Below are 20002 nucleotides of genomic sequence, written 5' to 3' on the forward strand. Positions count from 1 at the left end.
GACTGATTACACAGTGATTATCTAAATCCTTGCTTGTTGTTGGAAGCTGTTTACCGAGCACAGCAGCCCATCAAGAAGAGACTTCCCAATCTGAACAAATAAATTGAGTAATCCTAATAGCAAACAAAGTGTTACAGAAATAATGGAAAACTCCAAGGGGGGTGGGGACTGCAGTGTGAATGAAAACTTTGTCAGTACATATCATCCTCACTAGTGCTTGTTGTTAAATTTTCAGGGGCCAGGCACAATTGTAACTTCATGGCAGGGCAGCAGGTTATACTGATAACGAGATATTACATAAAGATAAACATAATTACAATCATGGGTCTGTGCCTTTTTTTTTTAAACCTATTTATGATAGTAGCACAGTTTTAATAATGCATGGGGTTGTTCCAGAATAAATAGGTGTCTATTACTGCTCAGGAAAACTGTATTTTATTTTACTCGTGCTTGGTTTTACCCAAGCATATCAAAACTACCTCAAGGAGAGCTACAGGAGTGGAAGAGCCATTTGATCTTTGATGAAAAGGAAAACAAGAATTCAAAAATATGCGTTGTGGCTTCTAACAAATCAAAAGAAATTTCATATAGAAAATGGCATAAATATATTTACTATTCTACCTTGGAGTAATGGACACTGAAATCTACTCAAAAAAAGCTTATACATCTACAAAATTGAGAAGTAGAATATATATATGTATATATTATTATTGCAATTGGCATACATGCATACATCAAGGACGTTTTATGTTTTAATTTTTATTTTATTTTCAACTACAGATCAAAATTTTCCTTGAAAATCCTCTTGGGTAAACCAGTTATTATAGACATTGGAGACTTGATAGGAGCAAGGGTGTAGTAAAGAAATTGAAGTGAAAGGTCTCTTCTGCATTGTCCTGTATTGTGCTGGAGGAGGACTAGAGCATCACAGGGACCTTATGTGAAGTGCCATCATATGGCATCCAGGAATAACATTTTAGGCCATATTAAAGAGCTCAGGGGATGGACATTTTATAGCCTGAATTTAAAGTGTCACTTGAACAGCCCAGAGCTTGATTTTGCAATTGTATGTTGGGATTGATCCTGATTTGTACTGAACTAAATGGGTACAGATTGAAGATCATGGTATAAACAACAGGTCTCATCAAAATGTGTTTCTACTTTTCTTGGAAAATTCTGTTCTTTCCTTTAAATACATGTTAATACTTATTTCAGGTTACTCTAATGTGACTCACAATGTCTCAGTTTATCTAACCAAAGCAAGAGGTTTCAACCTGGGAGAACTTGATGTTAAAAAGTGTAGTTTTGCATTTATTTATTTTTACTATTTATTTATTTTTACTATAGTTTATGCTAACGCTACTGTAGATTTCTCATCAGTTGAAGCTCAAATAATTCGTACCTTGTTCTTCTCAATGTCCTCAATGCTGCCTGTACTGAAGCACGGTTCACTTCAGGGACTTGTCACGGCACAAAATGGAAACTATTACTGGAAAGCAGTTCAGAGGAAGCTTTGGGAAAATGGGGGTGTTTGGCTTTTTAAAATACAGTTCTTATGAAGTGCTGTGACAGCTTACAAGGATCAGATTGAAGCTTTTCACAGGGAAAACATCTCAGCAGTCCTAGGAGCAAGTGTTTTACTTCTGTTCAGTTCAACATTCAGCCTTTAACTAAACATTTTTTTTTCTGATTTGCTTTTATGTGATTGATATCTTTATTTTTATTTACTTTTTTTCCCCTCCAAATTGGAAATAAGAAAAGTTGGAAACAACCCTCATTCCCACATGCACCACCATTTTTGATGGAGGAAAAGAAAAGTTTTGGTCTGTTCTTTCCACCAGCCTAACACACAATTTTGCAGCTGTGTTAATGCACAAGCACATACAGTTATGAAGAGCCCTAGTTCGCTGATATGCTCAAGGAGGCTCCAAGCATTAAAGATAAGCTGTTGCATTTTGTTCTGCTGTAAAACACTGACAGATGTTTCTCAGCACAATAAAAAGAGAGATGAGTAAATGTGGTTTGTATTTAACATTTGAGGTTTCCAGCTTGTTCTGGACAGGAAATAGAGAACAATAAGCTGTTGCTATCTGTTCTCACTGTTTCCCAAACCTACCTCCACACTCTCACTGAGAAAGAAGTGAAGGAAAAAAGAAAGCTCTTCCTTCTGGGTAACTGGAAGACGAAAAGGCTTCATAGTGAGACAAGAGAATAGTAACCCTCTATACTATCTTCTCTGTGTAAGGAGAACAAAGACTGTTTTCCTGGCCTTTTGCCTTGTCTCTCCCCTTTTCTCCCTGGGTGGTGGAAATCATCCAACTCACAGCAGTCCCTGCTTGTGGGGAGAAACCACTCTGACTTCTTTCTGTGTTAAGTCTCTTGGGAATTAGTCTCAGATTCGATAGGGATTCTCTGTTCCTCAGAAAAAATGCATGGTATTGGAGTGAGTTTGCAAATGTGCTGGCTTACAGAGTTTGAAATGATTGTTAACCTTTCATGGGAAGTCCTGAAGGAGAAATGAAGGTAACTTTACAAACCCATACAGATCTTAACAGCTCCTTCCATGAGTCCTCATATCAGAGCAGATTTAAAGAACAGAGAGACTCCTGATGGGATAAACTTTTTAAAAAAAAAAAAAAAAAAAAAGTCTTTGAATTACAGGTCAGGCTTTGCTTTTTAACAATGAAAGAGATGTAGGAGCAGGTATTGACTTCACAATGATGCAGATTAGGTTTGTGTACTCATGCAGACACAAATGAGAATTCAAAGCCAGGCACCATCTCACAGAGGGAAGAAATGGAAAATTAAACCTCTCATTATTGCATTGGAAATTATAGGATTATATCTATCACCCATAGCATATGATAAATGTTAGAGCCAGCTTTGCTGAGTGGATTTGCAAGACTGTTTGGAAAACTAGAAATTTAGAAGTACTAGTCAAAGAAAGAAATAATAATTGCAAGTTGTTCTTATATATATGTTGTGATATATATAACTAAATTCTTCTCTGTTTTAAAAAAGCTTTATCTCTTCAGCTTCATCTACTATTTAAGTTAGATTTCACAGTAGACTAAAAGAGCAACTTAATGAAGACCATATCTTTAAACATCTGCATCCATTTGATCAGTAGACCAAATCACTGCTTCCCTTAGGTGTATGTGATCTGACCCTCTTCTCACTGGCTTCACTTGCAGGAGGGATTTATAGTGTTTAATTTTCTATTCTTAATACTCATCTGTGCTGTCAGCTTATTTAATAAACATCTAATATTAATCTAATTCAACAAGATGATGTTTAATATGAGGAAAGTTCTTTTACTTTTTTTTCCTACTGCTATCATAAATTTGTATGAAAAAACAGATGAATTAGAAAAAAAACACAGAAGTGGCATTTAGAGTTTAGTAGTGAGCTGTCAAACACTTTTTTGACTTCTTGATGTAACAGAAAAAATAAACTTAAATATTTTTTCACTGGCACTTAAAAGTATCTTGGAGTTAATGTACGTGTCTGAGGAAGAGAAGAATTTGACCTAAATGGTTACTTTTACCATTTTGGTTTATTATCCATTACAAATGTGAGTGCTTCCAAATATGATGGTCTGTGGAGTACAGCCACATCCAGGCGAGGCGGGTGCGTTCAGGTTTCTCAGGCATTCATGATCAGTGAATGGAATGAATTGTTAAACCGTGCTAAATAAGAACAAAAGCCCTAGTGAAGTATTCCCTTACTTAGAAGCAGCTTTCTCTTTCAATCTCCTTATTCAGTTACATCATGAGATAATATGCAGGAGACATTGAGCCAGAATTGCTTTAATCGAATAAAGAAACTGAAAAGGACTTCTACCCCCGGTATCATTTTATTGAGACTAATATTGTTATTGTCTGCAGTATCCATATCAGACGATCTGGATTGATTTAATCATTTCAGGCAAGGTTACAGAGAGTATACTCAGTATGTGTCCATCAGTATATCTTTATGAAGATCAGTGCCCTCATACTGATTTACATCAGTCCAGGGCTTACCAGGTAACTTCGGACCCCAGGAGTTTCAGGGAGTTTCTGGATGACCTCTGACTGTTTCACTATTCAAGAAGCATGAAAGGGAGAATCGTTACTTTAAAAGATGTGGTATATACTATTTCCCATGTGAAAGCTGGCTGCATTTTACCAGGTGAGAGGTGGCAAGAGACTGTCATTGCCCTTGCCCTCTGTGATGGTGGGGGCAACTATGCAGCCAGCACAAGACTGGACCTGTTTCTGTGCTCAGGGAACAGAGAGGGCTGCCAAGTGCTGATGACTGCCAAGGGTAAATGATTACTAGGAATGCAATGAGGTAAGGAAAAGCTTCTTGGTTTTCCCCCTCCTCTAGTACACCCATATGTGGTCAACCACAAGCTGGACTGAATACAATGTTTGAATCAAGCCAGATGCAATAATCCTTAAATCAGCCTATGACAAGGTGAGAGGGAAAGAAGAACATGGTTACTCAGGTTTGGCAGCATTGGCTTGATAGTTCCACTAAAAGTACTGCATTTTTTAAAAACATGAATGGACTGATTTAAGGCATTGCTGTAATTAGGCCTTTGGTGATCATAATTAGGGGTTCGTCAGCTAACACAGAATGGTGTTTGAGAACATGTTCTTAGGGTCCGAATGCCAAAATGTGAGGTCTTGATTTGTGTTTCTATGTTAACAGGCTCTGTGAGGGGATTTACATCCACAAAATGTTTTCTTGGTAAGCCATGTGCTTAGTCACCAAACTAATGAGGGTGACACAAACAACAATATTTCACTCTTGCTGCTCAGTCTACTCTTGTTCAAAAGATTTCTGTTGTCAAAGCAGGGGAGAAATGATAGCATACGCTTATTGAGCCTCTGTGACATATCAACAACAAAGATGAGATTGAATCTGAATGTTATCTGAACAGAACATCATCAGAAGAGGTGGCCATGGGCCTTCACAATTGTCCATCTAAGTGTCCAGCTGACAGTTGTAAATGGCAAATATATTCCCTGAAACACACACCAGTTCTGGAACAATTTGTGAAGGGGAACAGGTCATGATTGACTTAACTATCACTAATAGTAGCCTGTAATTATTATCTTGTTAGGCCATGCTCCTTTAGAGACCCCCTGGGAGAAGCAACTAAGTCAAGGGCACATCTTGCACAGATCTCCCCCTATAGAGCTCTCTGTGGGATTACTCTTGTGTTTAGCCTTGCTGTTGAAATAATCAATTACGTTCATCTTCTAATTAATGAACTAGTATCTGTTTCATAGAACATGCTCATGCCATAATTATCGCAATTGTGTTACCAGTGGAGCACTCAGGGAACGAACGTGTGTGGAGTGCTACTGAGCTTGAATTGCAGTCTGTGGGGAGGCAAAGGTAATGTTTCTTATGCTATTGAGTGGACTTTTTTTTTCCTGATGAGAAGATACAAAAGAATCTGATCAAAATGCCAATAATGAGACATTTTTTTTCTTGATTTAACAGTGTATTAATCATACACATCCATATTAACCATAACCATCTCTTTTATAATCAGAATTTACTTGGGTTTTAATTCAAGCATTTATTGTATCTCAAGTCCATCCTATGAGGTAGGAAAAGTCTCTAACTCAGTGAACATGTAGAAAGAAAAACCTCTTCATTTTACTTCTTACTATTTGTTATAGTATACTGTTAAACACTTTTTTTTTTGGTGTATAAGGTTTCAGAATTCCATGGTATCTTGAAAATCTTTAATAAAAAGTATATTAAGTGTCTGAATAGAGGCTTTATGGGGAAAGAACTAGATGAGCAGTTTGTTCACTTGGAAAGTGATACTTCCATTCAAAATGAGTTTGCCTTATAATATTTCATACCTCATATCAATTAAATTCTATATTGAAAATAGGAGGAAAAAATATATATGTAAGATCCTATTAAAGCCAAGAAGAAATGCCACAGTGAATTACTGGGGCAGTTCTTTAACTAATGTAAGTTGGCCTGAATCCACAGAATTAAGAAAGGACCTAGCTCTTTAAGTTCAGCCTTCCAGTGAATCTAAGTGTGACTCATAAATGCATACATGTACATATAAAATTTCTTGTATGTTATTCAAGGATTAGTTATAAAAATGGCTTTTCTACATTCCTCCTGGAATCTGAGAATATTATACATATTTATGCCAGTGAATTGGGACATACAACAATGGAAGGTAGTTGGGAAGATCATATAAAGTGCTCTTTGTACTTAAAAACAACTGACTAGGCTCTGAGTACACTTCTATCAAAACTGAAACACATACACACAAAAAAGCAAGGGATTAGTTTGGATTTGGTTTTTTTTGTTTTGTGACTTTTTTCCCCATTCAGTTTCCTTGTTGTCTTTTGAGCATCTTAGACATGGTTTAAAATTTGCATTTCATTTGGATATACATCTGGTATTTATCTGCACAGAACCTATTTGTTACTGATCATCTCATGAGGGGGTGTTGTTTTACACCTAATAAAATAATCCTCTATTATGTAGATGTAACAGAAAATGTCTGCTTTATATAATTAAAGTTTTAGACAAAACAAGAAAAAATTTCCATTAATAATTTACACATATGATAATCAAAGCAAGTTATCATATTCACTACTCCAGAACAGAGACAGGATGTAATAGTTTTCTAAAAATTAAAGTAACTATTCTCACTTTGGCTTCCTCATGCATTTGTGTGCCATGTTTCAGCCTGAAGCAACTTTTAATGGTTGCGTTATGAAACTCTCAAAGTGGCTGTAATGAAGACACTGACAAAACGAGCAATATTGGTGTTGCCCAGTGACACTGAAAGTTACACTCAGGAAGTTATATAGATCATTACACAGTGGACTTATATCAGGTGCCAAATTATGGGATTAAAGAGAAAATACTATGCGAGCAGCTTATTCCAGAGTTTTCTTCTCCAATGTTTCTTTTATCTGTCAGTAAAATGTCTCAATTTTCTTGTAGTGACAGTGTGTGAATATTGAATAAATGGACCTGTGTCCTGATCCAGATGGAAATTTCCCAGTGGAAATTCGGTATGGTCAGCTGTACCAATGCTTTAACCTGGTATGTAGCTGTGGATGTGTAGTTGTGTTAACAGTAGCGCACAAACAGATGGCAGTTTCGGAAGCTGTGCTGGACTGTGCTATCCCTCTTCCCCCCAGAAATATCAGGAAAAACATTTCTCATGAAGAGGCATGTGAGCACTGTATGGAGTTGTGATAAATTACAGGTGCATAGTAAATTAAATTTATGATAGTTACCTTTGACCTCCTCCTATATGCTTTACTTATTAATCGCATCTCTACTGGGATCACTTCTGTTGAACAGCTTCCAAGTTTTCCAATATTTTTAAACCAGTCTGCTAGATGTGTGCATGAATATGTTGTTCATACTGAAGGAGGGAAGAAAGGTGAGTCTGAGACCTCTCATCAAGGAAAAATGTTTCACTGATTTGGAAAACTGAAAGAGAATGGAAGAAGAGGAGGAAAGTTATAGCTTGGAGCACTGCTAGATTAATATCAGCACATTTCATTTGCACTTCCTCTTATTGACTATATTATGTTGGTGCTTTGCCCTTCCCCAACAAATACCTAATCGCCATTAGGTACAGTAACCAAATCTGTTCTCCTTCTTTATCCTATTCTGGTTTCATATCTTGGGTGATAAGTCAGTGCTTCAGTCTCTGTGCTGCCCTCGCCCATGTCCCCATACTGACACTTTCAACCTCAACATATCAGTTGTGAAAAGGGGTCTACATAAACTCACTCAGAATGTCAGCACTGGTAAATTGTACTCCTTCCTTTCATGAGCCAGTGAAGATAAAAATACTATCCCAACACCATCCATTAAATGCATTCTCTATTTATAGAGAATATATTAGAATGATACTACGGATATTGAATTTATCTTCATGAGATGGGGATGGTCTCATCAGTCATGAGTGTCACAACTAAGCAAAGACACAAGTGAATAATGAAGCCACCCTTATCGAGTACAGATGAATTCAATTTCCTCTGCACTATAATGTCATATTTGATTCAGTGAACTATAACATCTACTTTTTATTTTTTAAGTTGCCCATGGGTTCTATCTTTTTCTCATTCTCTCTTTCTAAAGCCATTTCTGTGATGCATTTTTCTGTTTTTATGCATCCTGCATGTCTTTTTCCTTTGTCTGACATAACGACTAAGTTGAATCACAAATGGTATACACAGAATGAGAACACTTACCACATCAGGTGCCTAAATTCCCTGTTCGTACTAACTTTGCTGGAGGACCTACCCCTGGGAATTATGTTGATTACGCTTCATGTACAGAAGTGTAGGCCACGGATAAAAGGGCTTGTTCTGGCATGTCTGTAAAGCTTTATTCTACTGTGAGTTTTGAAAAAGTCTGTATGTACATGAATCTGTCCATCCCAATCGACAGAGCAGCACAAAGGAGCTAGATTGTAGGAGTGGCTTTGATGTTAAGCAGAAATAACTGCTTAACACAGTGAACACAGACTAAGAAGAATAAACCAAACGTACAATACTAAGAAGTAGTAGGGCATGTGCTGAACAGTCCAGGTAAAAACAAATCAGAAAGCAAAAATTGGTATGGCCTCCCTCTTACTGGGAAACTTTTTAGTATGAGTAGAGCTAATTGGAAAGAGTGTTTCTCCCACCTGCATGTATCCTCTGCCTCTTTCCATGGAAAATGCCTTTGCTGGGTGCTGTCTTCCAGCCTGCTTAGGAATATTTTCCTCCTTGTGATAAAAAGAACAAACACAAATGTGTTGTGTGAGCAGTGCAGCTGCTGCACTGACTCTGAACACAGTGCTATTTTGTACCTAGACTCTATATTCCATATTGCTTTATACAGAAAAGGGCACAATAGCTCAATTTCAAGCTAATTATAACAGTAGAAGATTCTGTGGGAATGCCTCACCAGGTTTTACCAATAAACTCCTTAGAGAAACAAGGAAACATATTCACATTATATTTACCTAATAGATGAGATTCAGTCTATTAGATGAGATATGAAGTAAATTAAATTCCATGGCAGGTGAACACCCTGAGGGTACTGTAGTTTATAACACTATATTAATATTCTGTAAGACCACTGCATGAGCTTAGTACAGCTAACTTCAAAATTAGCTTTACAGGCCACCTGCAGAATTTTTTTTCTGGTTGCTTTCATAGTCAGTGCTGCAATCATAGATAATTTAACATAAATATTAAGTAAATAATTGGTTCAGAATATTTCAAGGTCAGGAACATAAATCTCATTCCCATTTCATGAATACAAACCATAAAAATGCAAGGTGGTGCTTAACTTGGCAATTTGAGTTTCCAATGAGCCATATTCCCTTCCATTTTTGAAAAATAAGAGAAGGCCTAAACAAATTCTGCAGAAGACAGTGACAGAATGTGCAGAAGAATTATTGCAGAGAGAAGATATGATTCAGAGCTCTACGTAATAAATGCTCAGGCTGATAAAATGATTGTAATGAGCACTACTAAGGTTTTAGAGTGCATTCATATAGATTTAGTGGTATGGATATAGACTGAGTTATTATTATTATTATTATTTTTTTTTTCCTGAAAGCATGATTTCTAAAGATGAGCTCTGGCTGAGATAATAAGACAATGGTAGTGGGTGTGCCACTTTATGACAGTCGTGGTTACAGAATGCTTTCTAATTAGCCTTCAGAAGCTTAAAACTTGCAGGTAAGCAAGAAGTAATCATCACAATAGCTAGGCAATTTCTTAGGCAGAAAAGCACATTTACATTTTGGAGGAGGTAAACTCATTTTGTAATGCAGTTCTCTCTCTAGTACCAGAGCCTGGGTAGGAAATCATGAGGATCCAATCTCAGATGTCAGATTTTCAGCTGCTCCCAAAAAGTCTTGGTAGCTTATAACAGTGTTACCTGGGAAAGGGTCAGCAAGGCAGTAAGTCTATTGTGTGCATTTTCCCAGCATCAGCAGACCCTTGATTTGATTTTTTTATTTTTATTTTCTTAGATACTGCTTGCAATGTTTTCTGTCTGTAATGTGTCTGTGTAGATTCTTGCTTGATGCCCTTGTTCCTAACTTGTCCTTAAAGGTAATGAACGCTTGAAAGGTTGTATTTTAATCAGAGCTTCAGAGAGTTAGTTGGTTTAATTAACCTTCCACTGCTTTCCAAATCCTTCTCAACTCATTTGGTCTCGGATATTATTGTCAAATTGTAAGAGGTGGCTGAGGAAGAAGAGCTGCAGGTGTTCCTCACAGACCAGGAGATGTCTGTTAATGTAAAATTGATCTGAAGAAGTATTTTTATCAGCACTTGTCGCAGAAAAAATGCAGAGTCCACTTTCGGAGTGTGTCTTAGTCAGCTTTTACCTGTTGCACCTGTAGCAGCATAGCAATTCCTTTACGTTTTGTAAGATTTTTGTGTTCTTTGTATTTCAGATCATTAAATATTGAATCTCAAGAAGGTGAGTTTCCTTTAAGGCATTCTATTAAGAGATGTCTATAGAGGATACCTGCTGGCTATTCCCCTACTGCTGTAGGATAATATTCTGGAGATATAAAATTGGGATAGCAGAATCTCCCTCTGGGCTTTCTTTCCTAAGGCAAGTATGCAGAGGCATTGGCTTTGGTGGGGAAGGTCGTGCTTTGTATCTGCTAAGCCTGGTAGCAAAATCCACCAGAGAGAGTTAAAAAGGCACCTGAATATTTAGTAGCTTAAGCAACTGCAGGGAATGTTGCTTAGAAATAATTGAAATGGATTAAAAAGGGGTAAAAATCCCCTGGGATCCTGACAAGAAACCTGAGAGTTTTCAGTCAGAAACGGTTTCACTGTCTTTCCTCATATGTGTAATAGGTGTTCTTTTTCCTGCATGTCCACAAGTAAGGAAGTGTCAGCATGAACTTTTAATTATTAAGTGATGTATTGATTTGAGCATGATTTCTCTCTCAAAATCGAGGTATACCTGTGTGAGGGCAGAGCTAAAAAAGATCCACATAAGAAAGTGTGAGCAAAAATCAAACTTGAAGCAGGAAGACGAGGGATAGAAAATGAAGACAGAAGGATATAAAAATAAGGCAGGGATTATCTCACTTATTCTTGCACCACTGATCATTTTCTCCTCAAATTTATTGAGATACTAAGATGTGTCTTGATTGAATTTTCATGTGTCTGCCAACATTCCTGATTTCGCACTTTGATACTATGTGGGCGCACACCTACTATTAAACTTTCATGATTAAATAATTTCAGTAGGGAAAAGTCTGTTCCACTAAACTGTATAGAAGTCTATAGCTAAAGTCTAAGGGAGACATATGAGGTAATATATACTGTAACTTTTTATATTCTCAGTTCTTCTTACTACACCCTAGAGATAGTGGGAGACAATGGAGACTGTGTAATGAATGACAGAAAATGTGTGTAAAAGCATTGTGTGGTGAATAAAACCTTTAGTCATAAGACCAATAATAGGAGAAGAGAGAAATTAAGAAATATAAGCAGGAAAGACAAAATATCTAGCAGAACAAATGGATATAATCATTTTCAAACATGTCAGCTTGAATCAACTAAGGTAAACAATTGGAGTCTCAGTGCATGCCTGGACTAGGCAAGTTTTGCCACTGAGTACTGTAAAATGGAAAGGAGTCATAAACTGCTGGAGAACAGAACAGGAGTATGTGTCTGACCATTTATAATCTTTTAATCAAACATGGAGCCCATAGCTGGAGTCTGGTAGCTTTGGAGACTACTTTGTCTGTGCATTCATAGACCATTCATAATGCAGTGAGCCATAAAACGCTCTCTCGCTTTCTTGCTTCAGCGGTTTCAACACCTTCCTCTGGGACAAATTTCTCTAATAACAAGAGGTAATTCAATTTTGCTCTTGCTCAGTCCTAAGCAAACAGTTCTGGCTGTTGTGACTTACCACATTTGTGGAAGCTGTGCAGGGAAGATAGCGTAACAGTTAGATGCTACCGGGTGCTCTGTTATAGTGTAAATTGACTAGTGCTTGTAATCTTATGGATATAGTCATTTTGAAAACCTGAAGGTATTTCTTGTTTCGTGGCATTGAGGAAACCAGTCCCTGACACAATGTGCTTTCATTTCTAAGTGTGCTGTAAGCGTGCCTGGGACCCAAGGAGCCCTGGCTTTTGCTGTGGGAGATGGAGGTGATTGCCATCCGTGGGGCTGGGTGGTGTCAATATTTGTGATGGTGGCAGGGTGTTTTTGGTTCTGGCATTGGGGGCAGAGGTGGAAGTGCTGGCACTCCTCCTCCTGCTGTGCATGGCAGGGTGGATGCAAGGAAAAGGTATATAAAGGAGCAGCACCACTTCCCTGCCACTGCACTGCTTTTGAGATTAATGGTAAACGTGCTGTGCTTATTTGAGATCTATTCAGCAGGTAAGCTGAGGAAAAATCTTAATTAAAACAGTTGCATTTCTACCACAGTAATAAGGTATTGGCCAGTAGCAGTGCAATTTGGGGGAAAATTTGGCTCCTTGAGTCTTCAGCACACTGTTCTAGATTGGTTTTATACATACTTTTACAAGTTGGGAATTCACTTAATTTGTAAAACTGTTATATCTGTGAAGTATACCTTGAAATGTTTTCCTTATCCATTTCTCTAAGATCTTGTCATATAACTGTTTCAGAGAGAAAGTGTACTTTTCTTTGCTTTTATTCATAATGAACACTTACGGACTTATATTACTGCAGAGAAAAGACGTGATTTACGTCAGAGCATGAAAACACATTTAGAAATCAAATAAAATTTTATTCTATTGTATAAGAATAAAACATTGATTTATGTGTTCTAGTTTAAAAAAACAAAATAGACAAACACAAAACCCCCTCGATGGACAGATTTTCTTTGCAGAATTTCTTGGGCCCTCCTTTGAAGCATCTGGTCTTTTTAGGAATAGGATACCAGGCAAAGTCAACGGTCAGGCTTGTCTTGCCAGATCAAGTGCTTTCTTCCTACAGTTATTTTTCTGTCTAACCTACAAGTTTGAGTCTCATCCAAAGGCCACATGGTGCCAAAACTCTGGTCCTACATTGCACTGACAGGGGGTTTCCCTTCATGTGAGAGTGAAAAAAGCATCCTTACTGCTCCTGAGGATTTCCTGGTTGATGAGGTTCTGAATGCTTCTCTCTTTTAATTTTATTTAGTGTTTTATTTATTAATTTTTCACTTCCAAAGCAGCTTTTTTCACCTGACATGTTCCTATATTTTCCCTTCTTCTGCTCTAGATGGCAATGTAACACTTTTTCATCCACTGGGAGCCTCATGTTTCTGTAAAATTTGTATTAACCTGGTAAGATAGCAATAGATTTATCTTATTATGTATGTACAGTCCTAGTTTTAATGTCTTCCCTGCCACTCAGCTGTGACTCTTACTCCATCACATGCATCTACCTTCCTTCTTCGTCTTCCTTCTGTCCCTGTCTCACAGGCTCCGTCTCTTGTTCTTGCCACTTTTATTCCGCTAGCTTAATGTTTTGCCAGCATCAGATTAGGCCAACTGTGTATGCAACAGCCTTTACTTCTGCTTTCTTCATCCATTTTGTGACACTTGCCCAAATCTTGTCTTTTACACACTTGTATGTTTCCACCTGTTCCTTCATGCCCAAATTAATGATTTTATACTCATCTCCTTTCTGAGTCTCTTTTTCTTTTTCTGGAGCAAGAATTTAACTTTTATAGAAAGCTCAGTCATGGTGCACTGATAATGGAAAAAATCATGAGTAAACTCTTCTATTTTGCCTGTGAAGCAAAATGTTCTGTACTGCCAAGCTACGCTACTGAAATTAGGAATAGTCTAATAGCATATATTTTCAGTTACTTAAATTAAACTTCACTACATCAGACTCACATTCACCTATTCTTCTGCTTTGTCTCTAAGAGTGGCCAATGATGGATGGTAAGGGAAAGAATATTAGAAAAAATGACTTATAAATTCCCTTCAGGTGGCTCTCGACATTTTAAAGACTTTTTGAACCTAAGGTTTTTTAAGTATTGTAGTTCCTATTTGATAGCAATTTCTTTTAGGATCTGTGGAGTTTGTTCTAAAATTTAATAATGTAATAAATAAGCAGATCTTACTTTTCAGATGATTTAAATTTGATTCCTGATGATTAAATATGGTATCCCTAGCTACTGGGTTATGAGAAATCGTGATTTTTTTTTTCTTTTGAGATGAGATAAAGTGAACTGTATACCATATAACAGAATTGTGCAATGATGCTTTTTGTTTTGTTCATTTTTCCTTTCCTATTAGTCCCCAGTGTTCCATTTACTTTTTTAATCTGCTGCTGAGCATGAAGATGATGTTTTCTGGGGCGATGACTGCAAGATCTTTTAAAGGGGTAATAGCTAATTTAGAACACATTATTGTGTCTACATGATGCGGTTGTTTCCCTTTCCTATTCTTTTCTTTATATTTATTGACAGTAGATTTCATTTGGCATGTCATTACCTGTTCACTTAGTAACATGATATCTCCTCACAGTCAGTTGGCAAGTGAAGTGTCGTGAGTAATTTTCAATGATCAGGAAACTTATCTCATTTAAGCTCTAACATAGAAAAGCTTCATTGATAACCTTCCTGAAATGTGAAAGCTAAACATTTATTCTTGCTGTTAATTTTATATCCTTTAACTTATCCTTTAGCTAGTACTTAAGCCTTAAGATCCTTGAGAGAACCTTCTTTTTTATTCCACAACAGCTTTGTTTAAGAGTTTAAGGTGGTGAACCTTGTAAATAATAAAAAATAAAATAATTAACAAAAACACCCCCCCCCCCCCAAAACAACAACAGAAAACACAAAGAAAAACTCACTATCCTTTGGATTACACTTTTATATATATATATATATATATATATATATATATATTATTCTTCTTATTATTATTTGACTCTTTTAGAGAAATCCACTTTGTTTGTGGGGCACGATTTCCATAGAAGCCATGCTGGATACCCTGTTAGCTTTGCCCATGTATCAGCAGATTTGACTATACTATAATTTCAATTAATTACATCTAAATTTAGATGCTTTGTGTCCCATCAGTTCTTTCACTCATGACAAACTTTCAGTTCAGAAAATGGGGAAAACAACTGTGGAAGTCACGAACAGCTATTGGAGAACTATTTGAAAATGTGGAGGTGGACTTTGACTTGAATGAGTGCCACCACAGAAACAGTAGCATCTACTTACGAAGAGAAGAAAGGAGAATAGCAAGAAGACATATTTTTGAAAAATTAATTTAAATACAGGGAAGTATATTCAAATAGGTGGTACTAATGACACAGAAAAAAACAGCAATGACAGAGAACAGTAGCAAGTGTATCAAAAGCTATCTTTAAGTGGTGAGGTAACTGTTGACCTTAAACTTGTTCATATACCAAATCTGTGAATTAGATCAGATTTTGAAAGATAACTGTAACAGAGCACAATGAGAATGTAGGGACAAATTCAAAAAGACCAAGTCTGAGATGGGAGTCACCTGGCAAAAGACATCAAGAGTAATAAGAAATCATTCCAAATATAAGTAATTGGTAAGAGAAATACCAAAGAAATATGTTTCTTTCCTGTGCAGTAGAACTACTATGAGAAGAGGGTGAGAAAGCAGAATGTAATGTTCTTTTCATATCAATCTTTGTGGGAAAGGCCTCTTTGAGGGAACTTACAGCATAATTAATGCCAAGTGTAAAAGGAGGTGAGATTCAAGACTAAAATGGAAAAGAAAAGATTAGACAGTTTTAGAAAGGTTAGGTGTATTCAGATGGGATGGAGGTGAGAAACATCATCCTGGCATTTTAAAGAGTTTGAAAATGCTAGTAGTTATGCTTGAGATATGGAGGATAAGCATAGCACTGGTTATCACAGCAAGGAAGCAATGAAAAACTATAAAAGGGCTTATATAGGATTTATATTTATAAAAGGAGAAAATAGGACTTTATTTAAATTTCAGTAAAATTCAGGAACAGCTTATGAAACAAGCTGTTCTACATTCACCTTGAAGATAAAAAGGAGATGTTTAACAACCAAATGGGCTTAGCAGTTAAAAATAAATAAATAAATCAAAGAAATCCCATGTCTTTGTATGATAAGATAACAAACTGCATGGGTAGGAATGAAGCAGGAAACACATCTCTCCTTTAGATAAACCTGGTCTTCATGAACGCTCAGAAGGGAGGAGGTGAAATTGGTTGATAGAAAAATTCAGGGAGTAACTCTCTGTGGTTATTGTCTAAATAGAAACATAGACCTAGCTAGGTTTGATGGGGTCTTTCAGGTCAGATTTTATTCACGCTTTTACTAATATTTTCAACTTGGTGTTGACATGAAGCTGGGAGGCAGTGCAAATCCTCTGGAGGACAGAGTTGGAATTCAAAATGATCTCAATTAAATGTTTTCTAATTAAAAAAAAATGAAAATCAATAGGAATATTCAGTTAGTTTGTGATAATCACCTGCACAAATATGGGATTGGGAGTAACTGATTAAGCCACAGTCCTTCAGGAAAGTCTATGAGTATAGTGATAACAACCTGAACATGAGTCAACAATATCTTGCTCTTACACAAGGACAAACTTAATAGTATAAGCAAAAGGAAGTTTGCAAATCATGTGACAATCTTTTTGCTCTACTCAGCCTTGGTAAGAACATACTGGAGAATTACGATTGGCCTAGAATATCTTGCTTCATGATAAAATTAAATGATAGGAGAGGCTCTTCCAAAGAAACAAATTGAAACAAACTGATGTTGAGAGGGATAAGAAAGCTTTCCGTAAAAATGAGATGACTGAAAAAGGATGGGGTGGGATTATGGGCTTCTGCAAAATAGCAAGGGATCATGACCACACATTCATGTTGTGGGCAATAGGCATGAACTCCAGCAAGAAAGGTTAAGGTTAGATATAAAAGTTCCTAACGGTTAGGAGACTCAATCACTCAAAAAATGTTCTTTACTAACGCTGTAGAAGCTATGTCATTAGAGGTTTTCACACCACATCTGTCAAAGATAATGTAAGATCTTACAGCTCACCTCGCTTTGAGACAGGGGATGGGCTGAATGACCTCGTAAGAACATTTCCAGCTCTGTTCACTGTTGCATCTCATGCATCTCTTTCCCCTAGCTCATCTGTTTTCATCACTTATGAGATGCTTGTCATCCGCTTCAAGGCCTTATACTTCCTGTCCCAAATTTTCATTTCTCTAATTTACCATGGAAAGCTAAAGAAGCCAACGCCATACTTGGTCCAACCCCACTGTTCTTTTACATTTCCAGATCATTCACTACGGTATTGAACGACATTGGTACCAGTGATTTTGAGGCACTTCTGCTGACGAATTCCCTGCCTTTTGAGAACGAACTGTTTGTTATAACCTATTGTTTCCTGTCTTCTAAACCATTATTTAATTCCTGAAGTCTTCCCTCTTATCTTGTGTCACCTTAATTGTGCCAGCTCTTCAGAACTGTTTCTGAAGGATCTTATATAAAGAAAGTGGGTTTTATTTTTGAATACATGCAGTGTCATACTTATTGCAACACTTTCCTCATTGCATCCTTTAAATATCTGTTTCATGAAATTATAAAAATGATGTTGTTTCTGCCCCAGTATGTTAGTTATTCATGTGCCCACCTGTTCTAGTTTCTATTATATTTTATGCTAATTAGCAACCAAGTGATTTTCTTCTGGTATGTTAATCAGACTCATTAGTCTGTAATTCCCAGAATTGTCTCTGTAGCTTAAAAAGCTTGGTTTGATATTTGCCTTTTCTAGTTCTGCTGGAAAATAATAAAGCTTGCAACAAGCAGAAGGACAAGCAGTAGTAGCATAGCTACTGTTGTTAGTTATTCATTGGTTTCACAATGAGTTTCTTTAGAACTCTGTGAGTATGTCCTGACCCTGGTGCTGTATTGTACATTTTTTTATATGCTTTAAAACTTCCATTGCTACCTAATCTTGCTCCTTAATCAAGTTCTCCATTTAAAAAAAAAAAAAGGGGGGGGGGGGCGGAGATGAATCCAAAAATCCAAAACACCACTCAGGTTTCAACTTCTGTTGATGCTGATGAAAATAATTCATTTCATATATTTTAAGTACGATTTATATCTATTGCCCCTTCCTTCCTGATCAGCCTGTGCTGCCAGCCTTCAGTAGTAATTTTCCAAAAGTACAAATAAGCAGCTTAGAGAAGAGAATATGGATGTTTTTAATGGCATTGCCTCCTCTAAGTACCTATATTATGAACTACGTTCTCCATAACTATATTATTTGCTAAAAATTCAAAATCACTTGGCATTAGTTAATGAGAACCAGGTAGTGTACTAGCACTTCTTGGAACAGCATTTGTTTGTATATTGCTGCACCACAATAGAGACCTAGGTAACTGGTAAGGCTCTTAGCCATAGTAACACTTTTACTATTACTGCTTTCAATAACTCCAGGAAGAGAGAGAAGGAATTACAGTCCCTCCAAAAACAGGAAATTTTATTAAAAATAAAAATGAATTCAGTCTGGACTCTTTCACCTGATAAGCATTGTTCACATGAAAATGCAAAATACACAAAATGACCAAATATGAGTACATATAGCAGAACCTGGGAGAACTGGGGCACACACAATTCTAAAGATCAATTGCATGCAGTGAGTTCTGACCTCTGGATCAGAGTATCACAAAGGCACAGGGTCCATTGGAAACTGGCTCTATAATATGATGGGTCCTTTAGTGAATGATCTTGATGGAAGAGCTCAACTTCTGAAATTCATCAGTGAATCAGTCTCAGATCTGATTTAACATTTCCATTCCTCTGTATTACAGATGCTGGAAGGAAAAATGAAATAGTAATAACTTCCTCTCTAAAAACTCTGGTTATCTAATAAAAGTTGATTCTAAATGGTACAGTGCAAATCTAAATATCTCCATGTTTTGGAGAGAAGGGAGTTACTTCCGTCCATAGTAATATATGCAAAGGAGAGTTAACATGTTGTACAATTAGATATACTTTCATTTACTGAACTGCAACCATGCAGTGTAAATACCAGAAGCAAAATTTCTGTATCTTGGGTGTTCTCTAAAAGAAAAAGTAAAGTAAAAAATTATTCATGAAACAAATACAGAACTGAGGATTGATTCTGTGACTCTGCCTCTAAGGAATAACATACTTCCTAAATGCTACACAGCAACTGAAAAGACTACTGTCCTACAACTGCTGGCCTAAGTACAGTTGAGAGTGTGGTGGATTTAACATCAAAATGCTAATGTGGAATTTTGATACTTTATTGATTACTGTTGGAGTCTCTAGTATCTGATGACTTATTTTGAATTGCAGGAACTCTCCCACTGATTTGGATTGCTCTAGCAATGCAAAGCAAGCATAAACTCAGCTTAACTACCCAGCTAAACTAGCTTTCTGACTTCTTACATCAAGGGAGTGAAAAAGGAGCCAGACCTTCCAGGTTTATATGCTCTACCTATGTAGGCTGGCTAATCAAAAGGAGGACAAGCATTTTAAGATTAGAGCAACTCTATTTTTTTTCTTCATTATTTTTTTCCAGGACAAAATGGTGTGATGTTTCAATGCTCTGGTGTATTAGTAGGTAATTGAGGATGAACCATTTGTAACTGGTGACATCAACTCCCTTCAAAAGTGAACTCTTGAGTGTCTTGTGTAAACGTGTGTAAAGACTCATCCTGTGCAGTTTCTTCTAAACTAGTTCTGTCCTTCACTCCCCCCCCCCCCATTCATTTGAGCATTGGTATATACTGTACCACCCATCAAAGTAGTTTTTGAGCTGATTTATGTTGATACATTATTAAAGATAAATATTTCAAGTGATACAGAGTTTCCTCAACTTCTTTTGAACTATATTTTTAATATCTAGGAAAGTTAATGTTTCAAATCATCCTGATCTCAGTGCCCTAGGGCTTGCATTGGATCCCCAATATTAATGAATGTAATTTGAGGGAAACATTTGTCA

At 36.7% G+C, this 20002-nt stretch overlaps 1 long non-coding RNA gene across 1 annotated transcript in view; it reads right to left on the reverse strand.

Moving 5' to 3' along the window:
* Positions 1-6682: 6682 nt before the first annotated feature.
* LOC310896255 overlaps positions 6683-20002 on the reverse strand; it is a 34295-nt gene continuing 20975 nt past the window's right edge. The window contains exons 2-3 of the long non-coding RNA XR_014581316.1: positions 8687-8767; positions 6683-7479 (exon numbers count right to left, since the gene is read on the reverse strand). This is a non-coding gene — a long non-coding RNA (uncharacterized lncRNA). The remainder of the gene's footprint in view (positions 7480-8686; positions 8768-20002) is intronic.

This window comes from Anser anser (genome assembly GCF_964211835.1).
Source record: "Anser anser genome assembly, chromosome: 3".
Classification (NCBI taxonomy): domain Eukaryota; kingdom Metazoa; phylum Chordata; class Aves; order Anseriformes; family Anatidae; genus Anser; species Anser anser.